This window comes from Heptranchias perlo, chromosome 11, assembly GCF_035084215.1.
Source record: "Heptranchias perlo isolate sHepPer1 chromosome 11, sHepPer1.hap1, whole genome shotgun sequence".
In the NCBI taxonomy this organism is placed as follows: domain Eukaryota; kingdom Metazoa; phylum Chordata; class Chondrichthyes; order Hexanchiformes; family Hexanchidae; genus Heptranchias; species Heptranchias perlo.
The window spans coordinates 3,037,747-3,051,919 of NC_090335.1; the positions used below are offsets into that span (position 1 = coordinate 3,037,747).

At 48.3% G+C, this 14,173-nt stretch overlaps 1 protein-coding gene across 2 annotated transcripts in view; it reads left to right on the top strand.

Annotated features, from left to right (window-relative positions):
* The window catches only part of LOC137327047 (phosphorylase b kinase regulatory subunit alpha, liver isoform-like), a 165,460-nt gene that overhangs the window by 109,052 nt on the left and 42,235 nt on the right, over nucleotides 1–14,173 (top strand). The gene's annotated exons all lie outside the window — the stretch shown is intronic.

Genomic DNA, 14,173 nt, shown 5'->3' on the forward strand with positions numbered 1-14,173 from the left:
GGGGCAAAAATATTGTTTTTTTTGAGGAGCGGGCAGAAATCCCGGATCCAACACACCAAAGAATGTGCACGACCCAGAGTCATCTGGGAGCGTGCACCGTCCCCGAACCCGGAACTCCCGCCGACAATTAAAGCCACGGGACGATATTTAAAGCAGTAAATCAAGTATTTGAAGCACTTGAAATGTACATGAATCTAATTAAGAGTGAAGGCAAGTGATTTCACCGCTGCCTCAGCGTGTTCCCCGTGCTGTGTGAAACACGCCATGGGGAACGAGTCAGGTTTCAGCCGGCAAACATTTGGCCATTTAAATCCCTGTTTGACAGATGGGGATAAAAGGTGAGTTATTCCAGCAGGGCACTCAGTTCTCTCAGACAAACTTTTGGCTGTGAGATCTGTGTGTTTAGACTGAAAATTCTTGGTTCCACTCAGAATTCTTCTGTTTATGCATATTTACCAAATTTTTGGACCCCCTCAAACTGACACCATCAGGATGGGGGGCGCCATGGCTGCATTCACCACTACATCCGAGGACGAGCAACATCACCAGCCTCGCCAAGCACGGCGTCCACCTCCGCCACGTGGAGCTCCACAACACAGTGCTGCGCCACAGGGACCTGCACAAGGGCACAGAGGGTAACAACAGAGAGAGCGACGTGGCAGGAGGTACTACCCACGCCATAGGGTCTACAGACCGAGGCTCAGCTTCCTGGACCTCTCTGAGGAGCAGTGCACACGGAGGCTCAGAGTCAGTCGCCAGGTAGTCGCAGACATCTGCAGCCTCCTTCATGCCGAGCTGCTCCCGGCTGAGCCTGGCGGCATCTCATTACCGGTCGCAATTAAAGTAACCACTGGCCCTCAACTTCTTCGCCTCCAGGTCATTCCAGGGAGCCATCGGGGACATCGCCGGGGTCTCTCAGTCGTCTGCACACAAGTGCATAAGGCAGGTCATCGATGACTTATTTTGCAGGGCCTCGCACTATGTCAACTTCCCCATGGGCGACCTCAGCCAGACGGAGAGGGCAGTGGGATTCCAATCTGTGTCTGGCTTCCCACGGGTGCAGGGTGTAATCTGTTGCACCCATGTCGCAATCCAAGCACCTCCACACGAGCCAGGACTGTTCATCAACAGGAAGGGCTATCACTCCATCAACACTCAGCTCATCTGTGATCACCGCAAGAGATTCCTTCACGTGTGCACCAGATTCCCTGGCAGCTGCCACGATTCCTTCATCTTCCGGGAGTCCAACATCCCCCCCCTCTTCCACACACCGAACACCCGCAAGGGCTGGCTCCTCGGGGACAAGGGATACCTCCTGCACACGTGGCTCATGACACCTCTGAGGAACCCCATCACCGAGCAACAGTGTCGATATAACGACAGCCACATCGCCACCAGGTCTACAATTGGGGACATGCGATAGGGCTGCTGAAGATGCGATTTCGGTGCCTCGATCGTTCTGGGGGAGAGCTTCAATACTCACCAGCGAGAGTGGGTCGCATTATAGTAGTGTGTTGTGTCCTGCACAACAAGGCACAACAGAGAGGGGTACCGGTTGATGAGGCCCCATCCACATTGAGGAGGAGCAGCAGCAGAAGGAGGAGGAGGAACCCATGGGCAGAGCAGCGACTCACCTGGCTGCTCGTGAGGCCAGGGAGTTACTGATATGAACACTTCACATAAGATCACAAAGTGTCAATAGTCCATCCTCAGACCTCCTGGAAAGATCAGCCCCCTCCCCTGCACAAAACAGTCCTGCAACTACACATAGACCCACTGTCGAGTGACCCACTGGGTGGCATCAAGTGTCACTGTTCATGATGAAGCTCATGAAAGGGCCCTATCACAAAAGCCAGTCAAGAATGGGCAAGATATGGCAGTAGTGGAGAGAATGTTAACATTTAATGTGAATTTAACAAAAACAAATATAAATGAAAAACATGACAGTCTGTCCAACACCCTTGTGCATCCCCTTCGTATCATAAAACCTTCGCCTTTCCCTTCCTACCACTTGTACATGGTGCATCCCCCGTGGCTGCAGCAGAGGTAGTGGCAGGTTGCTCATGTTCATGCCCTGACTGCTTAGATGCTTTGCGCGGATGCCCTCTGGGTTTCGGTGCCCATGAGGGCCCCTCCAAAGACTGCTCCACCTGCACCTGTGCAGGGGCAGACTCGACCACCTGGAGAGGGGGCAGCATTGTGGGTACTGGTTGAGAGGGGGGCAACGGGTGAGACGTGAGAGCGCTTTGAATGGAGTCCCCACTTCCATGTCCCCTTTCACCATCATCACTCTCCTTGACCAGGGTCACGTCACTCCTACCACTCTGCTGGAGAACAGTTTGGAGGACAGTATGATGCCTTGTAAGCCCAGTTGGAAAGCTTCTGTCTGCCGTTGCCTGGGCCTGAATGAACTCATTTGTGAGCCATGCTTGAAGCTCAATGGAGGCTAGCCTTCCCTCCATCGCAGACATTCCCGCACTTACCTGCACCACTATCTCAGACATTTCCAACACTTACCTGTGACACTATCTCAGAGATTCCCTCATGTCCCTGTAACACTATCTCAGAGATTCCCTCTTGTACCTGTGACACTATCTCAGAGATTCCCTCTTGTACCTGTGACACTATCTCAGAGATACTCTCCTGTACCTGTGACACTATCTCAGAGATACTCTCCTGTACCTGTGACACTATCTCAGAGATTCCCTCATGTCCCTGTGACAGTATCTCAGAGATTCCCTCACGTCCCTGTGACACTATCTCAGAGATTCCCTCATGTCCCTGTGACACTATCTCAGAGATTCCCTCATGTCCCTGTGACACTATCTCAGAGATTCCCTCATGTCCCTGTGACAGTATCTCAGAGATTCCCTCACGTCCCTGTGACACTATCTCAGAGATTCCCTCATGTCCCTGTGACACTATCTCAGAGATTCCCTCACGTCCCTGTGACACTATCTCAGAGATTCCCTCACGTCCCTGTGACACTATCTCAGAGATTCCCTCATGTCCCTGTGACACTATCTCAGAGATTCCCTCACGTCCCTGTGACAGTATCTCAGAGATTCCCTCATGTACCTGTGACAGTATCTCAGAGATTCCCTCTTGTACCTGTGACACTATCTCAGAGATACTCTCCTGTACCTGTGACACTATCTCAGAGATTCCCTCATGTCCCTGTGACAGTATCTCAGAGATTCCCTCACGTCCCTGTGACACTATCTCAGAGATTCCCTCATGTACCTGTGACACTATCTCAGAGATTCCCTCATGTCCCTGTGACACTATCTCAGAGATTCCCTCACGTCCCTGTGACACTATCTCAGAGATTCCCTCACGTCCCTGTGACACTATCTCAGAGATTCCCTCATGTCCCTGTGACACTATCTCAGAGATTCCCTCACGTCCCTGTGACAGTATCTCAGAGATTCCCTCATGTCCCTGTGACACTATCTCAGAGATTCCCTCATGTCCCTGTGACAGTATCTCAGAGATTCCCTCATGTCCCTGTGACAGTATCTCAGAGATTCCCTCATGTCCCTGTGACACTATCTCAGAGATTCCCTCATGTCCCTGTGACAGTATCTCAGAGATTCCCTCATGTCCCTGTGACACTATCTCAGAGATTCCCTCATGTCCCTGTGACACTATCTCAGAGATTCCCTCCTGTACCTGTGCCACCATTCCACTCATGCAGGAGTTGGACTTCTCTATCCTCTGCGCGATTGTGGAGAGTGCGCGTGACACCTGTTCCAGCACCTCGCAAATGTGCTGCTGCCCCTCGATCATTCTCCTTTTAAAGGATGGCCCCCAGGGTTCAGCATCTGCATCCAGCTGAGCAGAGCCTGGAGAGGAGTGCTCCCACCGACACGGACTCTCCACAGCTGCCCCTGCCACCAGTGTCTGCTCGTGCTCACTTGTGTGTGGTGACTCACCAGGTGCGACTCCAACTAACTGGACAGGGACCCACCGAGGTGTGAGTATCTGCGCTGGTGGATGGCTCGCTCAGATGTGATGGTGCATCGTCAGAGGCCGGCAGGTCCTCTGAGGAATCGCCCTCTCCCGTCACTGCGGTCACTGAAGGCCCTGTAAGAGAACAGAAGGCAATATTAAGCATGATTACAGATGTGTCATGTTGCGATGAGCATACTGAGGTGCTGAAGATGGCGAGGCATGTTAACATCAATTCATATTGTGAGTGATGAATGTTAAAGTTGTGTCACCAGACGTTTGTGCAGTGCCAGTATCGGCGTCCCGAACGGACAGGCACTCGAGGGTGCGGCTGATCTCCAGGGCCTCCTCCTCCGCCTCTGTGAGGACGACTATCTGTTGCGGCCCCCCTCCAGTCCTCGCCCTCTCCTGTGCATTCGGGGCTCTCTCCTCCTAGAAGGGGAGAAAGTACAGATGTGTGAGTGAGTGATGGTGAAGTGGTCAGTCGATGAATGCATTGGTTTGGGTGAGGCTGACTGTGAAAGAGGTGCATCAGAGGGTGAGTATCAGACAGAGACATGACATTGGATGAGGATTGGGGTGAGTGAGTAGTGATGGGGTCACAAATGGGGAGGTGAGGAAGTGCTGAGGAAGTGAAGGTAAGTTGAGGATGAGCTTTGAGTGGGTGTAAGGAGTGATGTGATAGAGTAGTGTGGGCAGTGCAGAAGGAGTTGTGGGGTGGGGGGTGATGTGGAAGACAGAGTGTAGGAGAATCAGTAAGTGTACTCACTTTGACTGACCTGGTTAGGTCATTGAAACACTTCCTGCATTGGATCCAGATGTGGGAGATGTTGCTGCTGCTGGTGACCCCCTCTGTCACCTCGAGCCAGGCCTTCTTGGTGGCAGAGGCAGGCCACTTCCTCCTGCTGGCTGGGTAAAATAGTTCCCTCCTCCTCAAGTGAGGCTTCATTGAATCTTGGAGCATCCTTGCCCCTGTGCTGCTCCATTGTGTCCAGCTGACAGCCTGTCATGCGGGTGTGCAGCCCACCCGCTGCGCAGCTTTCAGACGCCAAACCTGGAAACAAAATTAATGGCCACCAATTAAGTTGCGATCGCGTGGGGAATGGTAAGTTTTTATTATTCAAGTTACCCGTGCGCACATTCACCCCCCGCTGCCATCCCACCGACCTTTTAAAATCATGCCCAATGCCTCTATTAATAAAGCCCAGGATCCCATGTGCTTTTTTAAGAGCCTTCTCAACTTGTCCTGCCACCTTCAAAGATTTGTGTACATCCACCCCCAGGTCTCTCTGTTCCTGCGCTCCCTTTAAAATTGTACCATTTAGTTTATATTGCCTCTCCTCATTCTTCCTACCAAAATATATCACTTCACATTTCTCCGTGTTAAATTTCATCTGCCATGTGTCTGCCCATTTCACCAGTCTGTCTATGTCCTCCTGAAGTCTGTTACTATCCTCCACATTGTTTACTATATTTCCAAGTTTCGTGTTATCTGCAAACTTTGCAGTTATGCCCCATACCCAAGTCCAGGTCATCAAAAAGAGCAGTGGTCCTAATACTGACCCCTGGGGAACACCACTGTAAACTTCCCTCCAGTCTGAAAAACAACAGTTCGCCACTACTCTCTGCTTTCTGTCCTTTAACTAATTTTGTATCCACACTGTCACTGTCCCTTTAATCCCATGGGTTTTAATTTTGCTAACAAGACTATTATGTGGCACTTTATCAAATGCCTTTTGAAAGTCCAGATATACATCAACCACACTCCCCTCATCAACCCTCTCCGTTACTTCATCAAAGAACTCAATCAAGTTAGTCAAATATGATTTTCCTTTAACAAATCCGTGCTGACTTTCATTTATTAGCCCAGACTTTTCCAAGTGCAAATTAATTTTGTCTCCAAAAGTTTCCCACCACCGATGTTAGGCTGACTGGCCTGTAATTGTCGGGTTTATCCCTCTCCCCTTTTTTGAACAGGGGTGTAACATTTACAATCCTCCAGTCCTCCGGCACCGTCCCCATATCTAAGGATGATTGGAAGATTGTGGTCAGAGTCTCCACAGTTTCCACCCTCACTTCCCTCAGTAACCGAGGATGTATCCCATCTGGACCGGGTGACTTTTCTACTTTGAGTACTGCCAATCTTTTTAGTACCTCCTCTATCTTGTTTTTTCTGATTTGTGTTGTAAGTTTATTATTTCATTAGAATTGACATTAGTATGAATTTTATATCCACAGCACAGCAAGTGTCTCCAAAATAACTAGTCACTTGCTATGTGTTTTGTGAAAATGTTCAGAGTTCACAGCACCAGAATGGCCGAGCATTAAACCCATGCTCTACCACCAAAGGCCATTATAGAACTTGACACATTTACACTTTATAATTTAAAGAATTATCTACAAAATACAGGGAATTGTTTTAACTTTATTGATCTATCCCTTGAACATCTTCAAAATCAGCTGCGTTTTAACATTGCCACAAAGTTCACTAAGCAGGAGAAAAAATATTTTTCATCAACTTTTTATTTCAGATCCTACAAAGAAAAGTCCAACTTTCATTCTCATAGTTTGTTGTGTCTACTTCACCATCCCAACCGTGGGCCTGATTTTCTACTGTCTATAATGGTGCTAATCGTTCCTTATATTATAAAGTGTAGATATGTCATGGTTACAATGGGCTTTAGTTAGCAGTAGAGCCATGGGAATTATGTTTTGGTGCTGGTGTGAACTCGCACGGTTTTTACACAACACAGTAAGTGCAACTAATCGTTCTTTTAGTTCCAAAGGCTGTCTTAGAGTTTCATGCCATTTTTAACAGACATCAAAAGTAGTAAAATATTTGGATTGTTTTTTTTTAAACAATAGTTTTTGTTTAAATATTAGTAACTCTCTCATCGTGATGTTCAGGGTAAGTCAGGTGATTTGTAAGGTCAGAGTGCTGTATGTAATGCACAATGTATTACTCTGCTATCAAGATAGATATCTGTCCCTTTAAGAGCACAAAGCCTAATTGTTGTTAGTTGCAGGTCATTCAGAGTTTAATTGTTCTTCGAGGTGCAAGTCAAAACCCAAGATAAAATGTCTGGTTCTCCTCTCTAAAGTCTGATTCCTCAGATTGTTCTTTTTTAAAATCTGGTTGCTATGTTTTTTTTTCGAAACGATTTTTGGAAGAAATCTGCATATGAGCCAGTCAGCTGCAAGAATTTTGCCCAGAAGGAAATGTTCCTATAATTAAGTGTGACAGAAAATGTGAAATGCTCAGACATGCACCATATTTATTAGATTAATGAACAGGTAGACAGGGCGTAATTCTGACCTGAGGCACCCATCACGATGGCACTAACCTACTTTGCATACACTTATTGGTAATTCCGATCTAATCTCACTTTTCATTCAAAGAATCAGTCAGTCTTTCTGACAGTATCCCAGTGAAGTCATCAAGATTCACTGTCGAAACAACAATAATGAAATACGAATTAATTATAAAACTTTGTAGTGGTTCAGTTTTAAAATGGCTTCCAAATGTGACTTTCTCTTTTAGGCCATGGAAACATTTTTTGCATCAAATTGAAAATCTGATCAGTCTTTTTTCAGTTAAAGTGCCACCAAGAAAGATAAATGATGAAGATGTCTGCCTGTACCTTTTTGAGACATTGTCAGTCCAGTGTCGAAAGATTGTTAACCTGCACCTCACTCCTGTGGTTTCTGACCAGGTGCCAACAGCCAATGCAAAAAGTTTGGTTTTCCACCACTGACATCCTTGAACACAAAAAATACTTTTTTTTTAAGAGCCCAAGACTGAAAGCTCGCCCGTGAAATACTATTTCTGTGAGTGAAGCTGTTCGAATAACTTTTCAGAACTTAGCCTGCAGTTCTTCCAGGCAGAGTTACTGATTGTTTTTGTTGTTGCTTTTACTGTGCTCTTGAACCTGTAATGAGCGAGCTGGTGAGGTGCCTGTAATGCGCGAGCTGGTGAAGGTGCCTGTAATGAGCGAGCTGGTGAAGGTGCCTGTAATGAGCATGCTGGTGAAGGTGCCTGTAATGAGCATGCTGGTGAAGGTGCCTGTAATGAGCATGCAGGTGAAGGTGCCTGTAACGAGCGAGCTGGTGAAGGTGCCTGTAATGAGCGAGCTGGTGAAGGTGCCTGTAATGAGCGAGCTGGTGAAGGTGCCTGTAATGAGCGAGCTGGTGAAGGTGCCTGTAATGAGCGAGCTGGTGAAGGTGCCTGTAATGAGCGAGCTGGTGAAGGTGCCTGTAATGAGCGAGCTGGTGAAGGTGCCTGTAATGAGCGAGCTGGTGAAGGTGCCTGTAATGAGCGAGCTGGTGAAGGTGCCTGTAATGAGCGAGCTGGTGAAGGTGCCTGTAATGAGCGAGCTGGTGAAAGTGCCTGTAATGAGCGAGCTGGTGAAGATGCCTGTAATGCCACTACATTTCAGCATAGCAAATGTGAAAATAGGAGAAATATTTTCAGTTACTGGCCAATATTGATAGTGCAATATTATGATAGCTAAAAACAGAATGGCCTTGAGGTCTAATTTGTATCTCTTTGTATTATATTTAATAAGCCCAGTGTTCAGTTAAAGTTGGGCATTGCATGTGAATATTCCAGAAAATGTAGATAACATTTTCTTGGTCCAAACATGGACATTAGCCTTGGTCCAAACATGGACAAAAGAGCTGAATTCCAGAGGTGAGGTGAGAGTGACTGCCCTTGACATCAAGGCAGCATTTGACCGAGTGTGACACCAAGGAGCCCTAGTAAAATTGAAGTCAATGGGAATCATGGGAAAACTCTCCAGTGGCTGGAGTCATACCGAGCACAAAGGAAGATGGTAGTGGTTGTTGGAGGCCAGTCATCTCAGCCCCAGGGCATTGCTGCAGGAGTTCCTCAGGGCAGTGTCCGAGGCCCAACCATCTTCAGCTGCTTCATCAATGACCTTCCCTCCATCATAAGGTCAGAAATGGGGATTTCTTGAACCACTGTTCAGTTCCATTCGCAACCCCTCAAATAATGAAGCAGTCCGTGCCCACATGCAGCAAGATCTGGACAACATCCAGACTTGGGCTCATAAGTGGCAAGTAACATTCACGCCAGACAAGTACCAGGCAATGACCATAGAGTCATAGAGTTATACAGCACGGATAGAGGCCCTTCGGCCCATCGTGTCCGCGCCGGCCATCAAGCCCTGTCTACTCTAATCCCATATTCAAGCATTTGGTCCGTAGCCTTGTATGCTATGGCATTTCAAGTGCTCATCCAAATGCTTCTTGAATGTTGTGAGGGTTCCTGCCTCCACAACCCTTTCAGGCAGTGAGTTCCAGACTCCAACCACCCTCTGGGTGAAAAAGTTCTTTCTCAAATCCCCTCTAAACCTCCCGCCTTTTACCTTGAATCTATGTCCCCTTGTTATAGAACCCTCAACTAAGGGAAAAAGTCCTTAGTATCCATCCTATCTGTGCCCCTCATAATTTTGTACACCTCAATCATGTCCCCCCTCAGCCTCCTCTGCTCCAAGGAAAACAAACCCAATCTTCCCAGTCTCTCTTCATAGCTGAAGCGCTCCAGCCCTGGTAACATCCTGGTGAATCTCCTCTGCACCCTCTCCAAAGCGATCACATCCTTCCTGTAGTGTGGCGACCAGAACTGCACACAGTACTCCAGCTGTGGCCTAACCAGTGTTTTATACAGCTCCATCATAACCTCCTTGCCCTTATATTCTATGCCTCGGCTAATAAAGGCAAGTATCCCATATGCCTTCTTTACCACCTTATCTACCTGTTCCGCCGCCTTCAGGGATCTGTGAACTTGCACACCAAGATCCCTCTGACCCTCTGTCTTGCCCAGGGTCCTCCCATTCATTGTGTATTCCCTTGCCTTGTTAGTCCCTCCAAAGTGCATCACCTCGCACTTTTCCGGGTTAAATTCCATTTGCCATTGTTCCGCCCATCTGACCAACCCATCTATATCGTCCTGCAGACTGAGGCTATCCTCCTCGCTATTTACCACCCTACCAATCTTTGTATCATCAGCGAACTTACTGATCATACCTTTTACATTCATATCCAAGTCATTAATGTAGACCACAAACAACAAGGGACCCAGCACCGATCCCTGTGGTACCCCACTGGCCACAGGCTTCCAGTCACAAAAACAACCTTCGACCATCACCCTCTGCCTTCTGCCACTAAGCCAGTTTTGTATCCAAAGTGCCAAGGCACCCTGGATTCCATGGGCTCGTACCTTCTTGACCAGTCTCCTGTGGGGGACTTTATCGAAGGCCTTACTGAAATCCATGTATACCACATCCACTGCGTTACCCTCATCCACACGCCTAGTCACCCCCTCAAAAAATTCAATCAAATTAGTCAGACATGATCTTCCCTTGATAAAGCCATGTTGACTATCCCTGATTAATCCTTGCTTCTCCAAGTGGAGAATAATTTTGTCCTTCAGAATTTTTTCAAATAATTTTCCTACCACTGATGTTAGGCTCACTGGCCTGTAGTTCCCTGGTTTTTCCCTACTCCCCTTCTTGAATAATGGTACTACATTAGCGGTTCTCCAGTCCTCTGGCACATCCCCTGTGGCCAGAGAGGTTCTGAATATATGTGTTAGAGCCCCCGCAATCTCCTCCTTTGCCTCACACAGTAGCCTGGGATACATTTCGTCCGGGCCTGGGGATTTATCCATTTTTAGGCCTGCTAAAACCGCCAATACCTCCTCCCGCTCGATGTTAATATGTTCGAGGATATCACAGTCCCCCTGTCGTATTTCTCTGTCTACATCGTCCTTCTCCATAGTGAAAACAGATGCAAAAAATTCATTTAGAACCCCTCCTACATCTGCCGGCTCCACACACAGATTGCCATTTTTGTCCCTAATGGGCCCTATTTTTTCCCTAGTCATCCTCTTACCCTTAATATACTTATAAAACATCTTAGGATTTTCCTTTATTTTGCTCGCCAGTGTTATTTCATGGCCCCTCCTTGATCTCCTAATTTCTTTTTTAAGTATCCCCCTGCACTTTTTGTACTCCTCTAGGGCTTCCTCCATCTTTAGCCTTTTGTATCTGCCAAAAGCCCTCCTTTTTTTCCTAATCCATTCTCGTATATCCCCTGACATCCAAGGTTCCCTGGAGTTCTTGGAACCACCCTTGACCTTTACGGGAACATGTTGCCATTGTATGGTTTCAATCTCCCTTCTGAAAGACTCCCATTGCTCCGATGCGGATTTTCCTACAAGCAGCTGATCCCAGTCCATTTTGGCCAGATCCTGCCTTATCCTATTAAAATCGGCCTTCCCCCAATTTAGAACCTTTATTTCCGGCCCCTCCCTATCGTTTTCCATGACCACCTTAAATCTCACCGAATTATGGTCACTGTCACCAAAGTGCTCACCTACTAGCACTTCTTCCACTTGGCCGGCCACATTCCCTAGAATTAGGTCCAGTACCGTCTCTTGTAGGACTTTCTACATGCTGGCTCAAAAAGCTCTCCTGGATGCACGTTAAGAATTTTGTACCCTCTAAGCCTTTTACACTCTGAGTATCCCAGTTAATATTGGGGAAGTTGAAATCCCCCACTATTATTACCCTATTATTTGCACAATTTTGTGAGATTTGCCTACATATCTGTTCCTCTATCTCCCCCTGACTGTTTGGGGGCCTATAGTACACTCCCATCAAAGTGCTTGCCCCCTTTTTGTTTTTAAGCTCCACCCATATGGCCTCATTTGAGGAACCTGCTAATATATCATCCCTCCTTATGGCAGTAATTGATTCTTTAATTAATATTGCGACCCATCTCCAACAAGAGAGAGTCTAACCACCTCCCCTTGACATTCAACGGCATTACCATCGCCGAATCCCCCACCATCAACATCCTGGGGGTCACTATTGACCAGAAACTTAACTGGACCAGCCACATAAATACTGTGGCTATGAGAGCAGGTCAGAGGCTGGGTATTCCGCAGCGAGTGACTCACTTCCTGACTTCCCAAAGCCTTTCCACCATCTACAAGGCACAAGTCAGGAGTGTGATGGAATACTCTCCACTTGCCTGGATGAGTGCAGCTCCAACAACACTCAAGAAGCTCGACACCATCCAGGACAAAGCAGCCCGCTTGATTGGCACCCCATCCACCACCCTAAACATTCACTCCCTTAACCACCGGCGCACAGTGGCTGCAGTGTGTACCATCCACAGGATGCACTACAGCAACTCACAAAGGCTTCTTCGACAGCACCTCCCAAACCCGCGACCTCTACCACCGAGAAGGACAAGAGGCACATGGGAACACCACCACCTGCACGTCCCCCTCCAAGTCACACACCATCCCGACTTGGAAATATATCGCCGTTCCTTCATCATCGCTGGGTCAAAATCCTGGAACTCCCTTCCTAACAGCACTGTGGGAGAACCTTCACCACACGGACTGCAGCGGTTCAAGAAGGCGGCTCACCACCACCTTCTCAAGGGCAATTAGGGATGGGCAATAAATGCCGGCCTCGCCAGCGACACCCACATCCCATGAACAAATAAAAAAAAACACTTTTTTTGCCTTTCATATTTGAAGGGAAGGGAGTGTTTATTTCCCTGTTCTTACTTTCTACCGCTGCACTGCCCTCTATCAGTTGGAAGGCTGATTCAGGGATTATTCTTCTAACAGCAACAATAAAATTTGCTGTCACCAACAGGAGTTGTTCCTTACGGGAAGGAATAGGTTTACCCTGTGATTTGTCCATCATCTCCGTATCACGCCCTCTCCTTTGGTGAGGCACTCTATTCAGGAGTCTTCCTTCCATCATATGAAAGGCACCCATTAAAGGCAGTGTGAATGTTATTGAAGCTGCATTCAGACCTAGGGCCTCAGCCCGGGAGCGTCACGTAAAGGGGAGCGTCACGTACAGCCCGGGAGCGTCACGTAAAGGGGAGCGTCACGTAAAGGGGAGCGTCACGTACAGCCCGGGAGCGTCACGTAAAGGGGAGCGTCACGTACAGCCCAGGAGCGTCACGTAAAGGGGAGCGTCACGTAAAGGGGAGCGTCACGTACAGCCCGGGAGCGTCACGTACAGCCCGGGAGCGTCACGTAAAGGGGAGCGTCACGTACAGCCCGGGAGCGTCACGTAAAGGGGAGCGTCACGTACAGCCCGGGAGCGTCACGTAAAGGGGAGCGTCACATACAGCCCGGGAGCATCACGTAAAGGGGAGCATCACGTAAAGGGGAGCGTCACGTAAAGGGGAGCGTCATGTACAGCCCGGGAGCGTCATGTACAGCCCGGGAGTGCCGGTAATATTTAAAAAATTTAAATATACATTTCTCAAATTAGGCCACCACCAAAAGCTGTTCTTAATGTAAAATTTTCTCTTCTAGATGGATAGCTGTCAGTTCACATGGTTGTTGATCAGGTGATACAACGGCCCCGATTTTCAAAGGAAATTGTGGGGTCGGGGGGGGCTGTGAATATTGGGGAAATGCCGAGCAGGTGAGGAAGCCGGGCTCCAACCCGTCAACTTCCGGCTTCCCCACAGAAGCACCTGTGTGTGTGCGGGCATCCTGGATACGGAGGTCCTGCCGACAATTAAAGCCGGCGGGATGATCGTTAAAGAACCAAATATACCTCATTGAGGTGTTAAGGCACTTTATTTCTCGTAGATAGTTGAAACGATTTTTAACCTACCTGGGCGGCTTTCCCACAGCTTCTGAATCACGTCTGGTGAAACCAGGGCCAGATAAGGCAAAAATAAACGAAATAAATTAAATAAAAAACCATTGCACACAAAGTTAAAACACAAAATAAACCCACCTTTCCAACCTGCTCCGATGTCCGATGTCTCCCTCTCCGATGTCCCTCTCAGCCCCTCGATCTTCCCCTCTCCCTCCTTTCCCCCCCCGACCTTCCCCCTCTACCCCCCGAACTTCCCCCTCTCCCCCCGATCTTCCCCCCTCTTTCCCCCCCCACCCTGATCTTCAGTGCCCTCCACTCTCTGTTCTAGCGCCAGATGACGTCTCCCTCTCTCTCTCTCTCTCCGCCCCCCCCCCGGTGTTGCAGCTCCTGTCGGCAGTCAGCCGGTCTGATTGACAGGCTGCTGGGCACAAAACCGGGAAACAACTTTAATCACCGTCAATTACATCGCGATTGCGTCAGAAAAGTTAATTTTTTTTATTTGGGTTTGTCACGTGCACCTTCACCCCCCCCCCCCGCTGCCAACCCGCCACCGT